General features: G+C 40.5%; 1 protein-coding gene across 4 annotated transcripts in view; it reads right to left on the bottom strand.

Moving 5' to 3' along the window:
* The window catches only part of TLN2 (talin 2), a 202,930-nt gene that overhangs the window by 175,535 nt on the left and 2,440 nt on the right, over nucleotides 1-24,955 (bottom strand). For all 4 annotated transcript variants that reach the window (XM_037396159.1, XM_037396157.1, XM_037396161.1 and 1 more), the window contains exon 2: nucleotides 22,533-22,646. The gene's annotated coding sequence lies outside the window, so the exon portion shown is untranslated. The remainder of the gene's footprint in view (nucleotides 1-22,532; nucleotides 22,647-24,955) is intronic.

Genomic DNA, 24,955 nt, shown 5'->3' with positions numbered 1-24,955 from the left:
TCTGCTCCCCCGTTACCCCCCGGGCTGGGGGCACAGCCTGCCTCACCATGGCCTTCACCGCGGGCTGCCGGGGCATCCCCGCTCTGTGCCTGGAGCACCGCCTGCCCCTGCTGCGCTGGCCCGGGGGCTGCAGGGCTGCTGCTCTCACTCCTCTCTGGCTGCAACCACACAGGTTCCCCCACCCCTCCACTCCTTCTTAAATATGTTATGACACAGGCGCTACCACCATCGCCAGCTGGTTCGGCCTTGGCAGCGAGTCTGTCTCCGAGCCGGCTGGCATCGCCTCTGCCAGACACAGAGGAAGCTTCTGGCAGCTTCTCACAGAAGCCACCAGTGTAGTCCCCCCACTACCAAAACCCTTGCCACGCAAACATAATACAGCCACACAAGAGGAGGATTCAGAGAACAAACCCTTCAAATAGAGAGTGCCCTGAGGTAGATTAATAGAGAACTCCGTGCAGTGTAACTTTGAGGACCCAGAAACTCCTAACACAGCAGTAAAGCTACTGTTACTGTGACACAAATCTTTCACGCTCCCATGGGCAAAGTCTGCAGAATAAAATGCAAGACTTGCTATTGCTTCTGCGTTAGGGGGTTGGAACTAGATGACCTTTAAGGTCCCTTCCAACCCAAACCATTCTATGATTTTATGCTTACCCTTCTCATTTCTCTCAACAGGTAATTTCTATCTACACTCCATAACAATACAACTTTTCCAAAATGGCACCATGCTTTTCATAGTGATTTAGCTATGACTCTAAGAAAGCCCTTCAAACAAACACAGGGTTGTTTGCTCGCTTCGTATCCATTTTCCCTTATGTGCATCAAGCGAACTCAGACAAGCTAACAGCTCAGTCAGTGCCTCAATTAACAAGCTACCCAATGGTATTTAAAAATTACTTCCATCAAAATCATTAATGTGGAAACTGTGGTGTAACGATGACTACTGAGTCCTTTCCATTTGCATTAGCACTCAAAGCAGGTGCCTAAAGTCCACTCTTCCCATCTTCTCTCATCTGCTGCCTCTCTCTCTAGATGTTGTGGAAGTGAAAAGCGGAGATTCTCGGACCTTGCACTCAGGGCAGCAGCAGCCTGTCATCTGGATGGTTTTATGTAGGGGTACAGAAAAATAATTTTGTTTACTTCTCTGACAATGTGTGTTTAGTACCTTGAACATTCATCACTTTACGATGCCCATACAAGTCAGCACAGGTCAGCAAGCTAGTAACAGAAGGCTTACTCACAGTAGAAGATGACATTTGAGAATTGTTTGTTATTCTCTTATGCAATTTGGTGAAAATAGCAAAACGGATACAATACAACCTTCAAATCTTTGAAAAACCTAGCTTTTCTTCTTTTATTATCTTTTTGTAGGTAAAGGTTCCTTCCTACATTTACTGGAAAGTCCAGAGAAGAGAAAAAAACCCAAGTAATACTATAGCAGTGCATAGTACAGTTAAACAGCACAGGCCTTCACAAACACAAGGAAACAAACAGCCTGGCTTACAACAGAACCAGTAATTTCTGCAAGCTATACTGCTCTGGAATGATAGCTGGCTTTGTCCTCCTCCCAATTCTCATTTAAGCCTTTACTCTTAATAAAGGCCGTAGATACTGCAGCCTACTTTATTTAGCTGCCATTCATTTGGAATGGAGGAAAACAGAGGCTTTGTTTAAAAGTTCGAAATACAGAAAGGAGGCCTAACCCACACACTTGACAAGCAAGCAGTCTCAAATTTAACAGCGTGAAGGTCTTCAACTATTAGTGACTTCATGTTTACAGGATACAAGTTTGTCAAGGAACTGTCAAGGCTGAAGAGTTAATACAGTTCTCTGCCTTAAGAAAGTACTGGATATACCACAAGCGTATGTACTAGCAGCATATAACAGGTACTTTTAGCCTACTTGACTGCCAGATCAGACTGTCTTGCAGCCCAGAAAGCCAGTCATGTCCTGGGCAGCACAAAAAGAAGGGTGGCCATCAGATTGAGGGGGATGTGATGTTCACCCTGTGCTCTGCTCTTACGAGACTCTACCTGGAGGACTGAATCCACCTCTGGGGTCCCCAGCACAACACAGACATGGAGCTGTTACAGCAGGTCCAGAGGAGGGTGGCCACAAAAATGGTAAAAGGACTGGAACAGCTCTCAGTGAGGAAAGGCTGACAAGGTTGCTCAGCCTGGAGAAGAGAAGGCTCTGGGAAGTTGCTAGTGAAGCCTTTCAGTGCTTAAAGGGGGCTTATAAGAAAGACAGAGACAGACTTTTACCAAGGCCTGTAGTGACAGGACAAGGGGGAACTGTTCTGAGTTAAGAGGGTAAGTTTAGACTGGACATAAGGAAGAAATATGATGAGGGTGGTGAGACACTGGAACAGGTTGCCCAGAGAAGTTGTGGATGCCCCATCTTTGAAAGTTGGATGAGGCTTTGAGCAACTTCATCTAGTAAAAGATGTCTGTGCCCATGGCAGGGGCGTAGACTAGATGATCTTTAAAGGTCCCTTCCAACCCAAACTATTTTACTATTCTGTAATTTTTATTAATAAGCAACTTGAGAACAGCAACTTCAATTGCACTGCAATGAATCAGAAACGCATAAATACCTAAAAAGGTGCACTGTCTCTGCTTTTTTTGATGTTACTCTGATTACACCATCAGATCTAAAGGTTTTAGTCTTTTCTCTGACCATTTAAAAATTCCCACTAATACCTCCTTAAGGCATTTATTGTTTTGCAAAAAATATAATTGAAAAAGATTATACTTCACATCTGGATTGAGCACACATTCCTGAAGTATGAAAGACATCTCACTGCAATACCCAAGTGACAAGAAGTGGTCTGTTCAATTAATATCAGCTCTATGTCTTAGACAGTTGCAAGTGAAATTCCTAAATACAGCGTCTGGAGAACCAGCCACCTCAGTTTTTACAGAAGTGTCACATTTGAACATATTTCACCAAAGCGGAGATAATTGCTTTTTGACCTTTTCTTATTTTTGTTACACAAGATACATGGGTTCAGGGTTTTTATCAAGCCATTTTACACTCACATTTGTTATTCTCCTTATTTCTCCTAAAGGAAAATGTCAGTAGAAATAAGCTGAAAGCAGGGCAGAGATCACCAACAGAGATAGGAGAAGAGCAACAAGGTGACCAACGCAGCAGTTCATTTCCTTAATTAATATTTGCGCTCAGCACTGCAAAAAGCTGATATCCCATCACACTGAGCTAATACCACCTGCAGCACCACTTCTCCAATTCCGCTGTTTTGAATTACAGCCTATCTTCAGCTTAGCTCTACTATTTCAAAAAACACTTAGAAGGTGGGAAAATGCAGCCAATGGATTTGTAGGGGTATAAAGCAGGAACAGCTGCTCTGCTGTCCAGCCTGTAGAAGCTAACCTATGCTGTAATTCTATGGCTCAAAACAGACGGCTGTAAAATCCCCAGGCTCCCCACTCACTATCTTTTACTTTTAAGACATCTGCTCTTCAACCAAGAAACATGCCTGCATTCTTGTGCACAGCCACCACAAGGTAAACGCTCTCCTCTTCATCTACATAATACCTTGAAAATCCACAGCCCTTTCTTGGAAAGATGAAGAGCTAACGTCTCATGGGGGAGAGCAAGAATTGACTTAGAAAAAGGATGAAAAAGACAACAGATTTGTCTCATTCAGCAAGTAACAGAGTTGGAAGTGAGAAGTCAAACTATCCTGGCTCAACGGGAAACATCATGTCAACATGGGCTGCACATGTTAACAGAAATAAGTGAGGAGAATTTGACCTTGAAAGAGAATTCTGATTGTCCGACAATCATTCTGTTGAGGGCTATGTGAGTGATTCAAATTTCTGTAATACTTTTTGAAAACAACAACAGCTATTAGACCAAAAAATCCCCACATTTAGTATTTCAGGCATCTAAGTTTAAGCCCAAAAGTCACCTTTGTAAATCCAAAAAAGTTCGGATCAGACAAATTTGTATCCAACCACCCCATTTGTCTGCATTCTGCCCACATTCCAAGTGCTTAAACTTGAGGTGACAACTCACGTGAAACAGACATTGGACTTTGTCTTCCACCAGCCAAACCCTGGACAAGACTCTTCTCTGGCACTGCTTCATTCTGGGACCTGGTTCATCAATAGCTCTGACTGAAATTTCCAGAGAGATCACTCTGCTGATTCTGTAGCTTTACCAAGGGGTACAAAAGTTGGTCGGACATCTGCCACCATAATCAAATGTCACCACCATTTACATAACGTCATCACCTCCTGGAAGCACCTTCCTTGTCACTGCTTCAGACTTCTCATTTAACAGACCCGTTCACCTCCCACTGCAGGTCACTTCCTCACGTATTTCCTCTCTCAGACAGGGAAGTGTGAGCAGCCTCTCTTCTCACTGCACTCCTAACACAGATGCCTTCTGCACAGAGGTCCATACCTCAACCCATGGTAAGCAGGAATCCAAGCACACACAAGGAAGAAAATTTAAACCTTTGTTTATGAGGTAATGTGCCAAAAGCAGCTTCTTCCTTCTCATTACATACCACTGACTTTTGATTCCTTACATTTCTATCTTTAGGACACAAAAACCCCACCCCTGTTACATGGTTCAAGCATAGAGCGTTTCTGCCTTGATTCACACACTCAAACCCTTCTGTGCCCAAAGAGAATTCCATAGCTACCAAATAAGAGCCAAACTTAAAAGTATTACACTGGCCATCCTGACATCAACCAAGGAGCCTGGCAACGCCTGGAAAAGAAATAGAATGAGCAAGTAGATACCATTTGTCAAACTAGCAGCCTAGCTCTTTCACAGGTATTTCTATAATTACAGCCTACAACTTCAGTGTAACAGCCGTCAGAGGATCCAGCAATTGATTAGAGACCAGCTGTGCGCACACACACATTTAAGGGAAAACTGTAAACATATCTCCTCTGACCTTAAGGATCAGGAAAACTGGGACATGGACATTTCAAGGCACTTGAATTACTTAAGATTTTTCCATTATACTTTCAATAATGCAGCAAGTGTTTCCCATCCAGGGAAAATTATTCAGTCTTCAAACCAATGGCTGATGCACAAAGAAGCTTAAGTTCCTCACAGTGCAATGAACATATTGCAGATGCATTACACATGACTGTGGACACAGGCACGAGAACTGGCACAAGTTACTCTGGAAGAGAACAGCCGACAACAAAAGCACTCTTTTGCGTTTCAGTCATTTGAAATGGAGCTGATATCAAGGTAACTAAAGCATTAGCAGCATTTTAACAGCATGTTGCCCACCAAGTTACAAAATAATGCCTGCAAAGCTATTCCAAGCCAAAGCTATTACGTGATGTATGGTTTTCTGGGTAGGTCTGTTCAGGTCCTAACCCAAAAGATTCTACAATTTGTCTTAGATCTATGTTCAGCAAGTGTTTGGAAGGTTTTTAATTAAGCAGCACACATTCTCCAGGATGCATTCCTTAAAAATCAACTAGTTGTAAACTTTAATTTTCTCAGTTTTCAAATGAGCAATACTGGTCAAGCAGCTGCTTGCATGAGTCATTAATGATTTATGAAGGCTACATACAGTTGGAGTAAAACCCAAGAAACACTGACAGGAAAGATTCAGGGCTCCTGCTAGCTATAGTTTCTCCACTGACAACCCTATTACTACAAGTTATGTTTCACAAACCATACATGTACAGTAAAACCTGCAGAGATACTGCCTGCCTTCACTACTCTAAAAATAACTTTGCTCAGCAAAGTCATCAGGACGTCATACGTTATGCTAGATAGGCACTTCCAGTACATACCCCCAGTTTTTCCCACTCAAGCTGAACTGATGCCAAAAGCCAGAATTACATCTCCATGAAACTGAAGATACACTCATGAGCAAGACCTGCAAAATCAGAATTGTAGCTCTTGCTACACTAAAACCTTTTTACATGCTGAAGTCCTTTTGAAGATGACTGTGCCAGCTTAGGGCTCCACTGAAAAATGGCATTCCCTCAGTGTTCCTCTCAAAATACAAGAAAAATTAGTTAAGACTATTGAACAGAACAATAAGAAGAGACCACAAAAAGGCAAGTTTTAAGCCTAATAAACAGATAGAGTCATCTCACTACTGGGACACAGTTTTCTCACCTGAAACAGAAATAAAAAGGTAAGTAGTTTTGAACAAGGGTTGTCCCCTAGAAGCAGAAGAACCACCAGAAGTTACTGTCAGCATGCCTTTGGGGAAAAATGATTCTTGCTAGTTATCACTGACAGCATGACAACCGAGAAACTATTTTGCAGGTAGAGTCAAGGGAAGAGAATACAGTATTTCAGTTGGAAGGGACCTACAGTGATCAACTAGTGCAACCGCCTGACCAACTCATGGCTGACCCCAAGTTACAGATCATTATTAAGGGCCTTGTCCAAATGCCTCAAACACTGACAGGCTTGGGGCATTGGCCACCTCTCTAGGAAGCCTGTTCTCAGTGTCCGACCACCCTGTTGGTAAAGAAATGCTTCCTCATGGCCAGTCTAAAGCTCCCCTGCCACAGCTTTGAACCGTTCCCGCGAGTTCTATCATTGGATCCCAGGGAGAAGAGCTCAGCTCCTCCTTCTCCACTTCCCCTCCCCAGGAAGCCCCAGAGAGCAATGAGGTGACCCTTCAGCCTCCTTTTCTCCAAACTAGACAAGCCCAAAGTCCTTAGCTGTTTCTCATGGGACTTTCCTTCCAGTCCTTTCACCAGTTGGTTTTTTTCCTCCTCTGGACCTTCATATCCCTTTTAAATTGTGGGGCCCAGAAGTGCACACAGCACTCCAGGCGAGGCCGCACCATCGCTGAAGGCGGCAGGATAGCCACCCCTCTTGCCCGGCTGGTTACACCGTGTGTGGTGCACCCCTGGGTGCAGGTGTGGCTGCTAGGGCACACTGCTGACTTGCAGTGAGCCTGCTGCCGACCAGCACCCCCAGATCCCTTTCTGGGGCTGCTCTCAGCACCGCCTCTCCCAATTCATACTCGTACTCAGCAGCAAATGATGTTGCCAAACACAAGCATCAATTGGGAGAGGAGTGGCTGTTGTTGAATGAATACTGAGGACAGCACAAAGGAAGAGATGAAACAAGAAACACGTTTGAAAGACCAGTTCATCATTAAGTCTTAGCAGTCCTAGCTGAATGCTCCAGCATTTTGAATTAAATGACAAACAGCACAAAAATCCAAAGCTGTTAAATTATAAAATGTCCAGTCTCTCATAGAGAATTACAACACAATGAACAAATGGGCAGGAGGGGAACACAAGCGAGAGACATGCTGTGAAGGAACAATCACCACTCATAACCTACTTGTGTCAACCATGGAGAAGCCACACCAGAAAAATCTGGTTTTAGTTTGTTCAACAGGAGAAAAAGGATGGAGGAGGATTGACATGAGCCTACCTGCAGCTCATGTTTTTCATACTAATTCTTCCTTCTCCCACAGTTTTGCTGTATTGATTAGGGAAACGACAAAGAACTAACATTAATGTCAAATCAATTTAACTAGCCCTTCAATTAAGTCAGAAGCCAAGCTTAACTTCATTTTCCCTTCAAAACTAAATCATAGCGATGTACAAAATAAGGGTATACCACTAACTGTGCTCTGTCACGCACCTAACAGGTACAGAGCATTTTATGCTGTGTTACAGGAGTTGGGCGTTTTGCATTCATTCCACTAGAAATCACTGAATTAGGAATCACATTGTCCCAGCGGCATTACTTTCAAGATCAAGTATCAATCATAGGATCACATTTTAAGTAATCAACTACTCCCTCCCAACACACCAATATTTACCACATTGCCAAGTTTGAGAAAACAGTATGACTTCAAGGTGAAGTGTAAACCGAATGCCAGTACCAATCTACATCTGGCAAAAGATGTATTTTAGTTAGACAACTGATCCGCTAGTCAGCCATACAATGTATGCAACTAAATGGTTGACAACAGTTAGCACTATTAATATTTAATTACCTTATTTAATAAGGGCATATTTTTACTAATGCTTCATATAACAACTTTTTAAAAGACTGTTTAAATATGTTTTCTTAAAGAAAGAACAGACACCAAAACATTACTCAGTTATTTAACCATTTATTTCAAGTGCTTAGCTTCCATAACAGCTACAGTACAAGAACCGTAGTCCCATAAGAGAAAGCCACAGGAACAAAGAAAAAGTGTTGTCCTTTAAAACTGTCATATACACAAGGTGTATTTTCTTCAAATATCAGGCACAGTACTGTTTCACCATTAACAGCTTCCTAGCTCATGATTCAACACAGCCCAGATCAATGCATGAAGCACACAAAACAGCACATAGCAGTGAATATCAAAAGAGAGATGCTACAATATTTATTTTAATAGGTCCAATTCTACTAGTTACGAGACAAAAAAAAAAGCAAAAAACCACCAACCAAACAAAAAAAAAACCCAAGCAAAAAAAAGGCATTAAAAAAAAGCACTTCTATCCCAGCAACTTTACCTGTTCATGACCTCAAGTACATAGCTTTTGGAATGCAACCAAATTTGTTGCAGCATGCTGAGGGCTGGAAGTCAAACTGCACTGTAAGACATGGTTTGAACCGAAATAGAAAGCCATGAATGGGGATTGGCAGCAGGGGAATCCCCTTCCTTCTTGCTGCTATTTATAACTGAAGGCAAGTAAGGTCATTTCCAATTTAACACGCAGTTCTCAAAGCAACTTCTTCTACAGGGAAGGGAAAAAGAAATAAAAGGTACAAGTATTTCAAACACACCATTCTAAGGAAGTGACTGGAAAGCTTCATAAGCCGTCAAGACACACTTTGACCATTTCTACAACACAAATGAGTCAAAGTCAACATTTAGTGTTCTGTACATAACTTTTATTTTAATGCCAAATGCAGTGAACTTGGAAGTATCTCGCATTGAAGTGAGGAGTGAGGAAAACTAATACTAGTTTTCCTACAACTTTTCAGCTGTAGGAAAGAAGAGGTTTTGCATTGGTTGGGCTCATTTGAAAATTTGGTTTGGCTACAGGTCTGCTTTATAAAGCAGATTTCAGTCTTTGGAAACAACTTCTTTCAAAGGGAATCTCCAGCTTCTAGCTCAACCCAGAAATAGTGTGCAAGATAAAATACGTAATTATTTGTTGCCCCACAACAAAAATATCAGAGCACACAGCTGATGAAGACTTCTGTCCTACTGTCAGGCAGAATCTGTTCTAACACTGTCATACTAATTTAAATTTAACATCATGAACAGAAGAACACTTTTAATTTTGAAGGCTGAGGAGAGGAATCAATTTGCCAGGCACACTGGAAGTCAGCTAAGCCTTCTGTCAATACACTGCCCAAATATTTTTCTGCCTCATCTACATCAAGATGCTATGTATTGTACTACAGCCCATTTATGCTACTCATTTCTGGAAAAACTGTATGGTGGTCAGTAGTGTAGCTAATCACGTCAGGAAACTGATTTGTAGATGTTTCTACACACCAGAGACTGTAAATCAGTTCGTTGCACTGTTGGAAGGGTCACAAATTCTTCACAACCACAATGATCAGCAGAGTTCAGCATTCTCTTCAATCACCTAAAGCAGGCAATAGGCTTTGGAACCATGCCTACCACTGCTTAATAAAGAACACTGAGCAGCATTCTGTTCTTCAAAGTTGGCGTGAAAAGTTTTATGCCATCTGATAAGCAGCCATCACAAATTGGTACCAACAGCAAACCAATATAACTTTCCTTGAAATGAAACAAAGGGCTTCGAGAGAAAAACATGCATGAAACAGTTATACTAAATGTTGATGAGATTCACTTTAAAACATAGCTCAAAAAGTAGAATCCAGATTAAGGGACCATAAAGATTCAGACTGGTTGAATCAGCATACTCTTGTGTGGTTTTAACATGCTCGAAGTCTTTCAAAAACTGTGTTTGAGAAAAAGATGACAAGCCACAAGTCATTCACATAACATAAGCATCTCCAGCTTCACTGTACTTCCTGTGTGCACTACCATACACAACGTGTTACCTCCCCAGCAAGGTTAGATGACTCACTAGTTCACAAACACCTCGAGCATGCTGACATCCCACCCCTTCATGTTATGATGTGACAGCAGCATTTCTGCAAGATTCAATAGACGTCAATCCATTAATAAGATCACTGTCTCCACACTGAATACAGCAAACTGAGAAGAAAATGGTATTAATGACAAATGTTCAGTATGAATGGCAAACCTCTGTGATGCTGGAACAACTTGGTAATGAGCATTTCTTACAAAGATTTGGAACGAGGTATTTGTTGCCAAACACAACCCACACATGAAAATAAGGATTGTCTTTAGTGTTACACCAGGCAGCCGGGATAGATGGTCCCTATTGAGTGTGGCTAAAGAAGAACCAAGTAAGAGCAAGCATCTGTCCTGTGATCTGTCAACCCTTCAAAGAAAGAACTGCTCCTTACAGAGGCCAAGTGGTTTATCCTCAGTAACTGGACACAGGAAATAATTTTTATGGCATTCATCTGAAGTATTGAAACCCAAACCTAGTTAGAGATACATTTTCCCAAAGTCTTAGTTTTAATAAAATAGATCGGCTCTGTCAAAAATAGAAACATAGGATAATAATTCTGGCAATGCATAGAACAACAAGCACTTGCTATGCAGGCTGACACTCATTTATGACCCCTTGATTGTCACAGGTGGTACAGCCAACATGCAGCTACTAAGTATTTCGGTAGTGCTTACCATAACAGCAGTTTGAGGAAGAAAAAAACGGAAAACACTGGGAGGGTGATGGGTAGGGATGGATGACAACAAATTTAAGAACCAAAATCCAACTACCAAAATCCAAGAAGCTTATTTTTGAATTTTTGGACAAATATTAACAGAGGATAACTGAGAATGCATCCATTTCTATAGTGCGCCAGAAACGGGCTGTTCACATTCCAGGTGCAAGTCAAGGTTACCAAGATCTTGCCATTTCCTCTATTTTGCCATCAGAAACAAGCATGAAACTTAAAAGCACGCACTTAACAGTTCATCTTAATTTTAACAAAAAATGTAACATACAAAATCCTTAACAAGGCACAAGCAAAGAGGAAGGCAGAAGCAAAAAACACTCCTTACAAGTTCTTCAGCCAGCGGCATTAATGCTCAGGAAGCTGGAATAAACTCTAAGTTACATATCACTGCAAGATGGAGTCAGTTACATCACTTTGAGTATAAAAAGAGCAATATCTCCCCAGGCAAAATGGATCAAACACTTTAAACCTTCCCAGAACTGCTGACTATATCAAGACAAAGTACCACTAGGTATGTAACCTAGCTCAAAAACATTAGGTTTGATTTTTAATATTCACTGTGAGAGATGGCAATTCACTCATCAAGGAAGAGAGGTGTACTTTCATTACAAAAAACAACGGAATTTGTCACTTTATAGCATTGTCAAAAAAATATTGAAACAAGTGTTTTCAGAAGCAGTTTTTAGATTATTATGCCAGCACCTTGGATATCCAAGCCTATAATAGAAGGACATGCTTCACAGGTTCTTATCCTAAACCAGTGTTAAAACACAATAGCCTTGTTCACCTATACCATTTGTTTATTTTTATCCTGCTACTAATGATTTTAGAAAAAGTATGTTGCTAAATTTTAATCATAATTTTGGGTAATTCCTGTTCAGTGATACTATAAACACCACTGGATACTGAGTATCAGCTGTACAGAAAACAAAACCCTACAACAGTAAGGTTAGGTGTATCATTTGTTGACTACATTTAAAGTAGCATCTATCAATCAGCCAGGCCTCTAATAGGACACCTCTGGAAGCTGCCTTTTTTTTTTTCTTTTTTAAATAATGCAACAATTTGCATATATTAGGTTTCCTGGAAAAGTACATACTTTGGAAATTAAGACTTTTAACAGTACTCACACTGATGTGCAAGATCTACTCTCTGAGTTCCTTAAGTATCATCAGAATACAGCAATTCAGATTTGTTATTTCCACCATGCTCAGTGAGTATATGAAAGATTACTGGAGAATAGGATGTGAAAGAAGGGATAGAGGGATGCAAGTTTAATAAAGCTTCAAATTCAAGCCGTAGGTCAAAATATGCCTGCAAAGTCAGTATTTCAAATTAAATTTTCAAATCCAAACCTGACATTTGGGCTCAGGAACTCAATTTGCTATAACACACATAGTTACTTCCCCTCTGCCCATCAAGGTCTCTGCCTTCACCTTTGACAGAGCAATTACACGCCTATAATGCTTCTGAGAAGGGTAAAATCCTGTTCACTCAGTCAAGCAATGCAAGAAAAAAATTGTTCCCCTAGGCTCTCAACTTAAATTGTGCTGTTTGTGGCTGAAGTTGAGAGCTTCTATTGTAGCATGCATAACAACATCAGTCCTGCCCTTACGGCTGCCCAGCTCTGATCCCCAAGTGCCAGTCCACAGACTAGCTACATGCTGAGTGAAGAGAATAAAGTATCAGATGACAGGAGAACTTGGCCTTAAAGTATCAAACCCACTTTTCTCTAAGAGAGAATGGATGCCAGTAATTCACTGATACAGGATACGATACATCACCATTCTGCATAAGGGAATGCAAAAACAGTTCCAGATTTCAATTCACGTCTAGACACTTCAGCAGCTTAAGCACAAAGGCTGGTCCTTGTCTCTGACTTACAATAACCATGCTAAAGCATTCAAAATCAACAGCATGTACTCCTGACTCTTTCTATTTATCCTTAACAAGTCAAACAAATCCTCTTAGATTATTACCATTCTTCAAAATAAATGAATATATAGTTCTTTCTGATCATCAGCACTAATTAGGTAGATTTATTTTGATGTGTGGGTTGAAACAGAATAATTAGACAACTGCCAAGGCCAGAGGCTGTATCGGTGCCCATTTACACAGATTCAACAGATCATACACATACTTATTTTACACACACACTCTCTCAGAGCCATTACTCTCATACACAGATTCCCCTAGTGCTTCAAAGGCTTTGACTTGTGCCTCTGAATAACTGAAAATTTGTGTTCAGTACATTAGGAGATACCAAGTATACGCAACAGAAAGCACAACTTTACTAGCTCATTAATAACTTAACATTGTCTTCAAGAGTAGTAACTGTCACACAGCAAGGTTTTTCTTTTGACACTTCATGGAGGCAACCCAAACTGCTACTTATAAAATGCTTTGAGTAATTTATAAAGTATAATTAATCTCTATAAACCTCCTCAAAAAAAAACAAACAGAAAACCTTTTTTCACTTGAACACTGCCATACTCCCTCACTGTTATAATTACAATATAAAACATAAAATGCAGTGTTGTATGTGAAGTTTCCTACACTACCTGAAGAAGCACTTTTCTAAGTGGCAAGCCTAAATCTATAGGGCCTAGACACAACCTAGGGCCCTAGGAAGGCAAATATATTTTTCTTAGTTTTCAGGATCCCACGGTCACCAGAGACCTAAACAATATCTATCTCTATTTTGCACTTCCAGCTTATACGATTGTTACCACCACCTTAAAAAACACCAAGTGCAGTCAAAGCAGTTGCACAGGTATCTCAGTAGGACAAGAACTTGAAACAGCAACTCACAAGATGCAACCACCTGGTTCAATGTGAGAAGGTATCAACACATTTCATATAGATCTAGAAGTGTCTAGAACCTCTTCCTATCTACACTTTGCTAAACATAAGTAGGACTAAACATAAGTTTCTGTGTATTTCAAATCATTAAACAGCAGACACTAAAACAGGACAACAGAAGGTGCATGGGAAAAGGAGAGCACATGTGGGAAAACAAGATCTTTTCTGATTCAAGGATTTCAAAACTCAGTTACTGGGAAGTTCCTTCTCTCTACTACCTGGTAAGCACTGTCTTTTGCCTATAAATTATTTTCTCTCAAATACTCAAAAAACCCCGCTCCTTTGTTAAGCTGCAGGAGACAACCATCACAAGACTTGCCCCCAAGAACAGACAGTTAGAAACCACTAGCTACCGGTATAAACAAAATCAAACTGATGTCTACTACACCCATAAGCTGCAGCACCCTGCAGACTTTTCCAGGGAATCTCAGAACAGTTTAACACATCACCTTATTTCTTCCAGCTCAAAAATCAGACTCTTCTAAAATAAATAGCACTTGTTTCAAGTGCTTTAGTTTTTTATTCATTCCACTAGGAAGACACGGCACTGCATCTGTACCATTCATTTGCAGCAGAACATCTAGGTTACAGAACCTTAAGCACACTCAGTCTTTACCCCTGTTGAGCGGAGACAGCAGCTACTGCCCACTGTGTATTAGACAGATACTTCAAGGCTTTGCATAACAGAGAAAACTTCTTTGACAAAGCAATTATTATTACCAAAACCCTCTCAAGGGGTATCCTCTTTACACAAAGCATCTTGATAGGTAGCTTTAGAGCACCATCCTGATTCATGTATTCCACCACAAAAGAGATGGGAAGCTTTCCCATTCTATGTGAAAAAACCCTTTCAAAGTAGGTATATGCAAATATGTAGCCACAAGCACTGTAACCTCAACATATTTAGCCAAGAAACTGCAATCTGGAGCCATCCATGCCCCACCCCACCCCCAACACCAGACTTAACTCTGAGGTCAGTGCCTGTTGATGGAGTCTTTGATCCCCACTTTGTTTCTTGAATAAGCAAATAAGCCTTCAATTGAAACAAAGGGATGCTGGAAATGCACATTTTCGGTCTCCAAAGCTCTGCTCCAAATCCACACTTCAGTTAACTATTAATCAGGACTTCAGTCTTCCACATGACATGAAGCTTTTTCGCTGAACACAGATGCCTTGTTACAACCCCTTGAATTTCTGAACTATGGCACTTGCACCAAGATACTGCATACCACTTGAGTTCCACTTGATTGTTCCCGAGATGCCCATTACCAAACCAGAGTACACCTAACAACAACCCAGATCCACCTGTTCACATTCTCCATAAAGCCTTATCATTTTGAACTTTTTTCTGCAAATATTTCAGTTTGGCCCCACTTTGCATCTACTGCACTCTGGAAAACAAGCTGGTTTCACACAAGCCATCCGTTAACTCCAAACAACAGGAAAGAAGCAAAGGCCAGCCTCTGTCCTACTTCCTGCAGCTCCTCTACCATACGTTCACTTGTTTCACTAGCTAATGGTCACTGACACACTCACACTGATCAAAAGAATAGCTGTCAACCAACACTGCATTCCACTAGCTCCTAACAAGACAGTCATACTCCTTAGGCAAGCCTGATTATACAAATACCAGGTTTTCATTAGCTCATTACTTATAAAGAAGCATTTTCCTATTGCTTAGTTGAATATCCCCTTAATGTTATCAAAAGAAAACTTTTCTAAGTTACTGCAGATATCTTAAATTTCAAATGGCAAATTCCCAACAAGCCCAAGTACTTCAAACATCTGTCAATTGACCTGAAAGAAAGAAAACAACTGACTCTTATAAAATACCAGAGACTCAAAAGGAAACCAAATTTCACTACGCAGGTCTCCAGCATCCTGATTCACTTGTCATATGTCATGAGAGAGTCAGGTCCCATAAAATAATGAAAAACATCAGAAATAAGTGTTGGTACCAAACACAACTGTTCTAGAAAGTCTGTTTCTATGAAGAGATGGCTGTTTTCTATATCTGATCATGGTAGTACAAAGACTATTTCACAGCTAGTAATGCTATTTTGGTTTAAATAATAGAAGGTACACCTTAAAAAAGAAATTTGTATATAGTCCAGAAAAAAACAAGTAGGCAAGACCACTACTACAAATCTTCAGTCTTTACAAAGCTGTAACTACAGTTTTACATAAGACGCTTTTCACATTTTTCTTTTTATTCTCTTATTTTCTGTCTTTGTTCTACTCATTTTCATTTGGTTTTAAGAAGTACCTTGTGAAACAATTTTCAGAAAGAAACTCCCTGCTTTATCTTCCCTTTTTACCCAAAGGACTGTTATCTGCAATCCCACCTTGCTTTTGCATCTTCTTCAGGGGCTAAAGTTGTACTTCACTCCTTACAACCCACAAGACAGCTAATGAAAGCCGAGCTGTACATGAACAGATACACTTACTGGGTGGGCACCGAGACAGTACTGGTGCCTGATAGTGGATGTTTAGCAGGTACTTGAAATTTATCTTCAAGGGAAGACCCTGTTGCCTCAGGCAGGGTGAGAACTACATTGTGTTGGGTGCTAAACATACTGAATAAGAATTGTTGTCCTTCTTAGAAGTCCCAGACAGAAAAATACAACCAAACAAAACTTCAATCATTTAGGAATGCTTATTTCTAGAAGTTTAACTGTCATGACCTAAGGCCACAGTCAGGCTCATAAAAATTTGTGTGCTGTCACAACACAAGTAGGTCACATTACTAAATACCATATTTTAAAGCACAAGAAAGGGAGGCAAATGAAGACAAAACTCTAATCAGGTTTAGGGCCCTCTACAGTTGCAATCTTGCTTAAATCACCTCTGAACCTAAAGACTGTGAAGTGTTAATGTCAGACAAACAGATGCCATGACAGATTTTTCTTTCGCTTCAAAATCCATGTGCATCAACTGATCTCCTACCCCCAGTACAAGCTCCTTATCAGACACATTATGAGGTAAAAATCAACAATCTAATCAGATCTGACAAAAAGTTGGCCAAAAAGTATCTGAAATCCTGAAGATGACTATTTGAACTATGGATTTACATCTGCTACCATTAATGATGAACCTCACCCTAAGTGGACATTATGCCTTAAGATACTACCTAATGATAGTATGAAGCCATCGTGATTAGAAACACATTTAACAGCTAAGCACCCAAAACAAGAGGAAAAATCTCTACAATTTCTTCAGCCCTGGCTTCAAGTCATGAGATACTCAATATAGTATAATATAGTATTTTACGGGGGGGGGGGGGGGGGGGGGGAGAATAAAAAAAAAAATCAATGAACATGATACATCTTCAGAAGCCTCTTTTCAGGTTTCTTAACAGCAAAAGAGACAAAGCCACATACCATTGGGAAAGCACTTGGTCTTCCTGCTGCAGTAAAAAAAGGCTGAAATACATGGCAAACAATATGGCATTCCTTTGACAGCAAATATTGCTGCAGAACGTGTAGAAAACAGCCAGAGATTTGAAGAAACAAGTATTAGAACCAATTATGCAGTGTGGGAGGTTTACTATACTGTTGACCAAAATTACAGCTGTTAACGACATGTCCCACCTTACGCTATATGCTAGATGGTTCCAGTGATGAAATACAATGGGAACTACCTTTTTGTGAGTCACTACAGGAAATATGTACCGGAGAAGACTCGACTTATTCTCAAATTATTTCTTTAATAGAAACAAAGTTTTATGGAAGACCTCTGCAAGTGTAATCACTGATGGAATGACTGCTTTAACTGGAGGGGAAAAAAAAAAACCAAAAAAAAGATTCCAGTGTAAAGGTTACAGATAGAACCACATGGGAAATTACAGAATCACAGGCTGGTTGGGGTTGGAAGGGGGCTCTGGAGACCATCTAGCCCAACGCCCTGCTACAGCAGGGTCACCCAGAGCCGGCTGCACAGGGTCATGTCCAGGTGGGTTTGAATGTCTCCAGAGAAGGAGACACCACGACCTCTCCAGGCAGCCTGTGCCAGGGCTCTGTCACCCTCAGAGTAAAGAAGTTCTTCCTCACGTTCAGATGGAGCTGCCTGTGTCCCAGTTTGTGCCCGCTGCCCCCTGCCCTGCCGCTGGGCACCACTGAACAGAGCCTGGCCCCAGCCGCCTGACTCTTGCCCTGAAGATACTTGTAGACGTCGGTAAGATCCCTCTCGGCCTTCTCCAGGCTGGGCAGGCCCGGCTGCCTCAGCCCTTCCTCATCAGGGAGATGCTCCATTCCCTCATCTTCATGGCCCTCCACTGGCCCCTCTCCAGGAGTCTTTCACTGCATGATTAACAGGCAACCTATTACAGCAAAGTTGGAGCCAGAAGTGTAAAAAGTGCTACAGGATGTCACTGATATGGATAATTTTATAAAAACAAGATCTTTAAATAGTAGAATCTTTACAAGAGCTTGTAATGAGATGGGGAGTGACTGTGAAAGTTGTATTCCCACACTGAGGTTTCCTGGTTATCTTGTGGCAAAGTGCTTAAAACAGTTGTCAAATCTAGAAATGCATTATGCATTTTTTTTCACGCAAAGACAACTGTTCAAACTTTGCTGACCTTTTCTATGATGACAACTGGCTGTCAGTAGTATGCTACCTAGCAGATATTTTTTAAAAAATCACACATTTAAGGTGTCCCTTCAAGGTGAAGCTGACATTTTAACAGTGAACAAGAAAGTAACAGCTTTTCCAAAAAAACTCACTCTACAGAGATTGTTCTGAAAACAGATGTTTGGAAATGCTTCCATAGTTAGGCAATTTTCTTGCTGAAATTGATGTGTCACCTATAAAAAACCCTCCCAAATCTGTATACTTAAAAGACTTGGAAACAGAATTTCCTAAACTGTTTAAAAAGTCTTCCAAAAGAAGAGTTTTAGGGTGTTTTGAACGCACTTGTTAAAAATAGAAGAATGCAAGAGCTTCCCATTAGTTTGCAAGAATAACTGATTGACATGAGGGAAGATGGAAACTTAACAGAAGAGTTCCAAGAAAAATCTTTGCATAATTTAGTGTATGGGAGTGGAAAATTAGCATCACAATTTAGTAAGCACAGCCAGCAATGCACTTCTACCATTGGCATCTACGTATATTTGTCAGGTGTCCTTCTCACTTATGACAGCCATTAAAATCAAGGACTGAAACAAACTGAACTTAGAATCAGGTCTTGGAAAGCTGTATGAAAGTGTTTTAAAAAAATTTGTTAAAGATTTTTTTAAATAGTGAAATGTATTCAATCACATAGCTCTCACTAAATTATTTTAATGAGAGAAAAAAGGAACTTTGTTAAGAAGTAAACCAAATTCTTTAAACAGTGTTTCTCTCATCCTTTCTTGATTTCTTTTTTTTTATGTTTTATAATGTACATAATATTAGTACAGTAGTACATGTGTATAATTTATTTATAAAATTTTGGCGGTACATGCTCACAAATCTTTTACTGATAAAGGTGTGAGATCAAAAAAATCTTCGGAAACCACTGCCTTAAATGACCTAATAGGCTGGTGATTTCCAAAGAAATTATTAAGGCCATTGCTGATTGTAATAACATGGAACACAGCATTTTGTTTTTAGTTTTCAACCTGAAGTAACAGGGTGTTTTGCCCTCATAAGCAGATATTTTTAATGCTTCAAACCTCAATTTATCTTTGGAAAGGAATTATAATAGCATTATGCATTTTTCCTGCACAGATTTTCACAGTCATTACTGAGGCACTCACAAAGCCTGGCCTTACAGCTGTTTCAGTAGTGTCTGCTTGGTTCATCCGGGCACACCTACCCTTCCCACTGCCTGCAGGCTTTGTTTAGCTGTGTTAAATAACCTCCAGCAGTCACTGTATAGGTAGTTCACCTTAAGCACACACTTGTACCACAATCAAGGTATTCTTCTGCCTCATCTCTTCACCAGTAAAGCTCTGCCATTCTGTTGGAGTGTTCTTACAAAGCTGGCTGCAGTTCTGACATGAAATCTGTAAGAACATCTTTTCTGGCCAGGCCCTTCTAATATTTTAATGCTTTGTCTTGTGGGATTCCTTACAGGAAAGCAAGATAATTGTGTAATTTGGTCTCTCATTTCACAGATCTTGTTAGGCAGAATGGATTAAAATTTGGTCAGCACCTTGATCATCATGGCAATTAATACAAAAAGGCTGCTGAAAGCCTTTGCTTTCAAGAAGTATGCGAGAGTAAAGGACTAGAATTTTAAGAGTACTATTCAAAGAGAAGGCACCTGAGAACAAATAGAACTTCCCCAAATCTTCTCATGGGCCAATTTCACTCACAAAATATGTGCACTGTAGCTCATGCAACCATCAACTGTTGGGATGGATGGGCCTGTGCTGCAAAGCAGTCGGCAGCAAAGAAGTTGTTAGGATAGCAAAAGCGACATTTCCTCCTTCCCCCTCAATAATACTACCAAGAAATTTGCATACTTGAGCTTTCTAACTGTACTGTGCCACTAGGTGGTCACCTACTGAACATAACTGTTCTTTTCCTCAAGATCATGAAGCTTCAAATAATTATTTTCCATGGCACTAGAAGGCATTATGTTGATGCTGGATGGTTTGCTCTGACCACTACAATGGGGATTTTCAGGACCAGACCATTTCTTCAGGAACAGCCACACAGCAGTGGCTAAGCATCTCCCTGTAAGAGGTGAGTATCTGCATGTTCTGGAATGAGATGCCCATTTGGAATAAAACAACAGGCAGTGTACAAAAGGAGAGGAGAAAGACTAAAGTGTCTCAGGTGCTCCAACTACCCACAGCTACAGATGCAGGTAGCACCAGATTATCTTCCTGCTCCTGGGAAAAGTTCATTTTGTTTCGCCTGGCCTTCACTTTCTTGGCTCTCTAAGGAAAGAGAGAGGAAAAAACATCACTCGCCCATGCAGCACCTGTGAACCCATTTGAACTGACCCCTTACACATCCATGTCCTCTACATACAAAGGCCTCTGACAAAGCCCGTTAGATCCACTGCAGCTCCCCTTCTCTCCATGTCTGGGTTTGTTCTGTGCCTAATCCATAGCCTGGTCTGTCCAGTCTCACCAGGCAAAGTTTAGTTAATTACACTTTCTTCACAGGTTTCAGCCTTCTGTACGTTCAGTTGTGCTTTTTTCCTCAGCTGCTTTCAAGCCTGGTTAGTATCACAGTGTAGCTGGATTGCCTGCTCAGCTGCAATCAGGCTGATCTGGACCTTACTCACAACTGCAAACACAGCCACTGATTTTTTTTTAAATTAAAAACCAAACAAATATTTTTCAGGGTTGGTACATACTACATGATCTTGGGTTCTCGCTGGGATCTGTACATCCTCAGCTGTTGCACATAAATTTTCCAGAATGCTTTAAACATCACAACAAAGTGATATCATTTCCCACAGCCTTTGCTTTTTTAAACTGAAGTCAAACATTAATCTCTTCCTCTGTGTAACAGTGACTTTAGCGATACCCTGACCCAGCAGATGTGCCACTGGTTCTTTCTGCTTGACCCTGCATTGCAGCTATGCAGTAGTGGCTCCCACTTGATCCTTTCCCCAGATAGTTCAGATACCTCCCTGCCAACAGGAGATGTTTCCTTACACTACAACAAAAATTAATCTAAGAAAATCTTTCAGTGAAAAATGAGAAAATTACAAGGAAGAATTTTAAAACTGGCAGGCTATAGGGAGCTGTAGCATTCAAGTTCAGCTTCCTGATCTTGTTTATTCACAAATTCATTTGTAGCCCCACTGCTAAATTTCAGCTCTGTCCTGGTATCTCAACATTTTTATTCTGTTTACGCATTAAGTGCTTCACTCCCACCCCACCACCACAATCCCTCCCATTGGGTTACCATAGGTCTTTTCTTCAACAGGGATCATCATTTCTGTCAGACATTCATAACCTACCTCTGCTGCTTCTGTTCTCTCTGCCAAATGCCACCTTGCTGTGTCCCGCCATGCAGCATTTGGCACATTTAAATTGAACGAAGGTAAAAGTCATTTGCCATCTATGCCTTTAAGGCTAATTAATGTTTCCACCTGTACAAATTCAAGCCTGATTTTTACTGTCAGTAAGTTTTCAAACTGTTTTATGCTCACATATTTATGTCATCTATACCCGAACTTTAAATTTCACATTCCAGAGAAACCACAGCTTTCCCACTAGCGCATACCACCTCTGTAAACAGGCCACAGCATAAGCTAGACTTCAGGTAGCTGAAACAAAGGGCTATTAACCATATTACATATATCAACTCCCAAGAAAGGTAAGAGATCATTATATGAAAACAAACAAGAATATGCAATAAGAAAAGCATTTACACAACTCTGAAGACCTTTCTAAGCTGAAGACAATCCTATTGTTTAAGAGGTTATCACAACACTACGCCAAACACTACTTCAGCAAAACACAAAACACTTTGATATACTATAGCAACACATCTTTGTACCACAGCTGATGAATGTAAATTGTTATTCAACTTGAAAAACAAAATAGCCCATGTAGTACCATCAATTCTTTATCACCTCAACTGTTATTTGCTGTGATTTGGAAGACTGAGAGCCTCCTGCTTATTCCTGGGTTACACGTCACTCTCGGAAATAAAAAATCTCGACCTTACAAAAGTTGCCAGTGAGAAAGACACAAGGCTCATTTACAATTCACTTCAGTTCACGCTTTCTCCCTGCTGCCCAAACACAGAAAGATGAGCTACCTACTGAGAATGCAAGGAAGGCAGTTTCATGTGCCAGCCTGACCCATCTTGGCAGAAGTTCCAACTGGTTGCTGCCAAATAAACGGACTACAAGTAAGAAGTCAGCACTGTAGTACTGTAAAGATATTTTAAGACAAGACTTATTGTTGTATGGTCATCCTCACCTTGCGAAGTCAGTCAGTGCGTTTTCTAGCTTTATGAAGATGCTTGGGTAAAAAGGCGCTGGATCTTTGAGAATTGAGGGGGTGGACCTCTGGGGATGGAATCCCAACTTGCAGCTGGAAGTGGAAAACATCAAAACGTTATCACAATTGTTTCAAGTATGCAGGCTAATTCAAACTCAATTCCAAGATAAGCATGTGTGCATACAACACACCCAGGGAAATGGTTCTCTGCCACTACTGCGAAATGTTTTCTCAGCAGCATTAGCAGGGACAGAAACCTAGAAAAGTCCATGTTTGCAGTTACAAGTCTGGCATCATAACTAACCACAGTCCCCACGCCACCTTCTGATCCCCAAGCATATCACTCACACTCAAAAGGCATGTCTTTACCGCACCCACAGACAGAAGGCCACAATCGTCTGAATATTGATCAGATCCAGGATTTCAGCACCCTGGGGATCAGCCTAGCACTTATCCAAGTAGCTTGGGCTATCCTCAAGGCAACCAGACATTCTTTTTGAAAAGGAATGGATTGTTTAATCACAACAAGAAAAATAAGGCATAAAAAGAGCTTAAGACACAACATGATGTCTATAATCATAACAATCTCATCCACAGAGTTGTAAAAGCCTAGATTATTCTACTTAACATAGCCTCTGGAACTTGGAAGCCAGGCTACTCTGACAAGAAATAAAAAAACACAAATAAACAAACAAACAAAAACCAAAAAAACCCCTCTGCTTTATCATTTGCATCTCCCCATCTCCAAAAGTTCTCCTGTTCAATTTAATTTATATTCTTAGAACCATGTGTGGTCAAAAGCAGAACCCCAGAAGCGAAAACTTGCATTCACCTCCAGGTACCAACAGACAGGACTATCTGAAACTACAATTTCCAGCTATATACCAGTAACATTTGTCCCAACTGACAAACTAAAATCCAAAAGTAAACAAATGAAACCAAATATGCAAAATACCACCTATGAAGACAGCCTCCCCCCATTTGCTTTGCAACAACACCCAACCATTTTGTTTGCTGTTCTCAGTTTGCATCAGCATTCTATTGTCTGCAGAAACATGCATAAGCAGACTTGCCAAACCTTTTAAAGATTCAAGAGCAGGGGGGGAAAAAAAAGATTTTTTGAAAGCTGGATACAGTGGTCTGTAAACACATTCACACTTCTTTCCTAATTACAGCCTGGTGCAAAGGCAGCATCTGGATAAGAACTTCTCAGCAAGAAACTCTGCACATCTCAAAAAAAATCAGGGTGCCTACACATTTGGCAGTTTATTGAAATCTCTGAGGGTCAGACAGGACTAGGAGCTGAGAATTACTTCAGATGGTGTTTTCAGTACTTTAATGCAAAATTATGGATTAGAACAATGCTTCAGCTAATGGTATTGTTCAAATGTCGTGAACATACAAGACTGATACACAACTCAGACATCCCAACAGCTGTCAGACACCACAATGCCATGAGAAGGAAGGAGGTGGATGTCTGTACTGCTGTCTAGCTGTGGTAACTAATGAAGTACTGGCATTTCTGGAAGCTGCCTAGACCTTGCATTTGCACAGATTTAATAGATATATATTATATAGGTAAGCATATAAAGCGACAAAACCCAAATATTAATGCTTCAGAAAATGCTTGCTGTGCGGAGCCAAATCTTTGTGGAAACAATACCAAATAAGAGAAGGTTTTCACAGCAAAACTTTTAAGTCATCATGAAAATTATGCAGTTCAAGCTATGCCACAGCCAGCTAGTTCTTTCAAGCCCACTCTTCCCTCTCCAAAATAAAAGACTTGAATCTACTGTAGTGGTGCTTTGTACTAATCAGTTATATTTATAACTATAGATGCATTTCCTAATGTAAGTAGAATTCGGTGATTAGATTAGCTGGCAAATGATGAAAGAAACCTAAGAAAAACTGCACAATAAACCAAGCTCAGAATAAAATCACTTAATCCTTTGCAGTTAAAATGCGAGTTCGTATTTCTCAACATCATCTACTCCTAATCAATCTATCCATCACACATACATAAAAAACCCTCTCACCCTCTCAGGCACTAACTACAGTATAATGGCAACATTTCAAATCAACTTAAATTAGGCTGTACTACATTCCATTACATGATATCATGCAACAGATGTTACTCTACGAACACACAGGACAATTATTCAGGGTAAACTGCTATAATCTGAATGGTAACACGAATGGGTATCCTATATGAAATTGCTATGGTCTGTATCAAATTTTATACTGAGGTTCAGAACTTAAATATTGGCCAAGTTTGTCACAGTTAACCCAGAGACTCAGATCAGCAACCAGAAACAAGAAGCGTTCTTAAGTTCAATAATTTTGCCTCCAACAGATAAGCTAAAATTCCACTTAACCCTTTAGTTCTGCAGTGACCAGGGAGT

The sequence above is a fragment of the Falco rusticolus genome, chromosome 7 (assembly GCF_015220075.1).
Source record: "Falco rusticolus isolate bFalRus1 chromosome 7, bFalRus1.pri, whole genome shotgun sequence".
NCBI lineage: Eukaryota > Metazoa > Chordata > Aves > Falconiformes > Falconidae > Falco > Falco rusticolus.
This window is presented reverse-complemented; position numbering and strand designations above follow the sequence as displayed.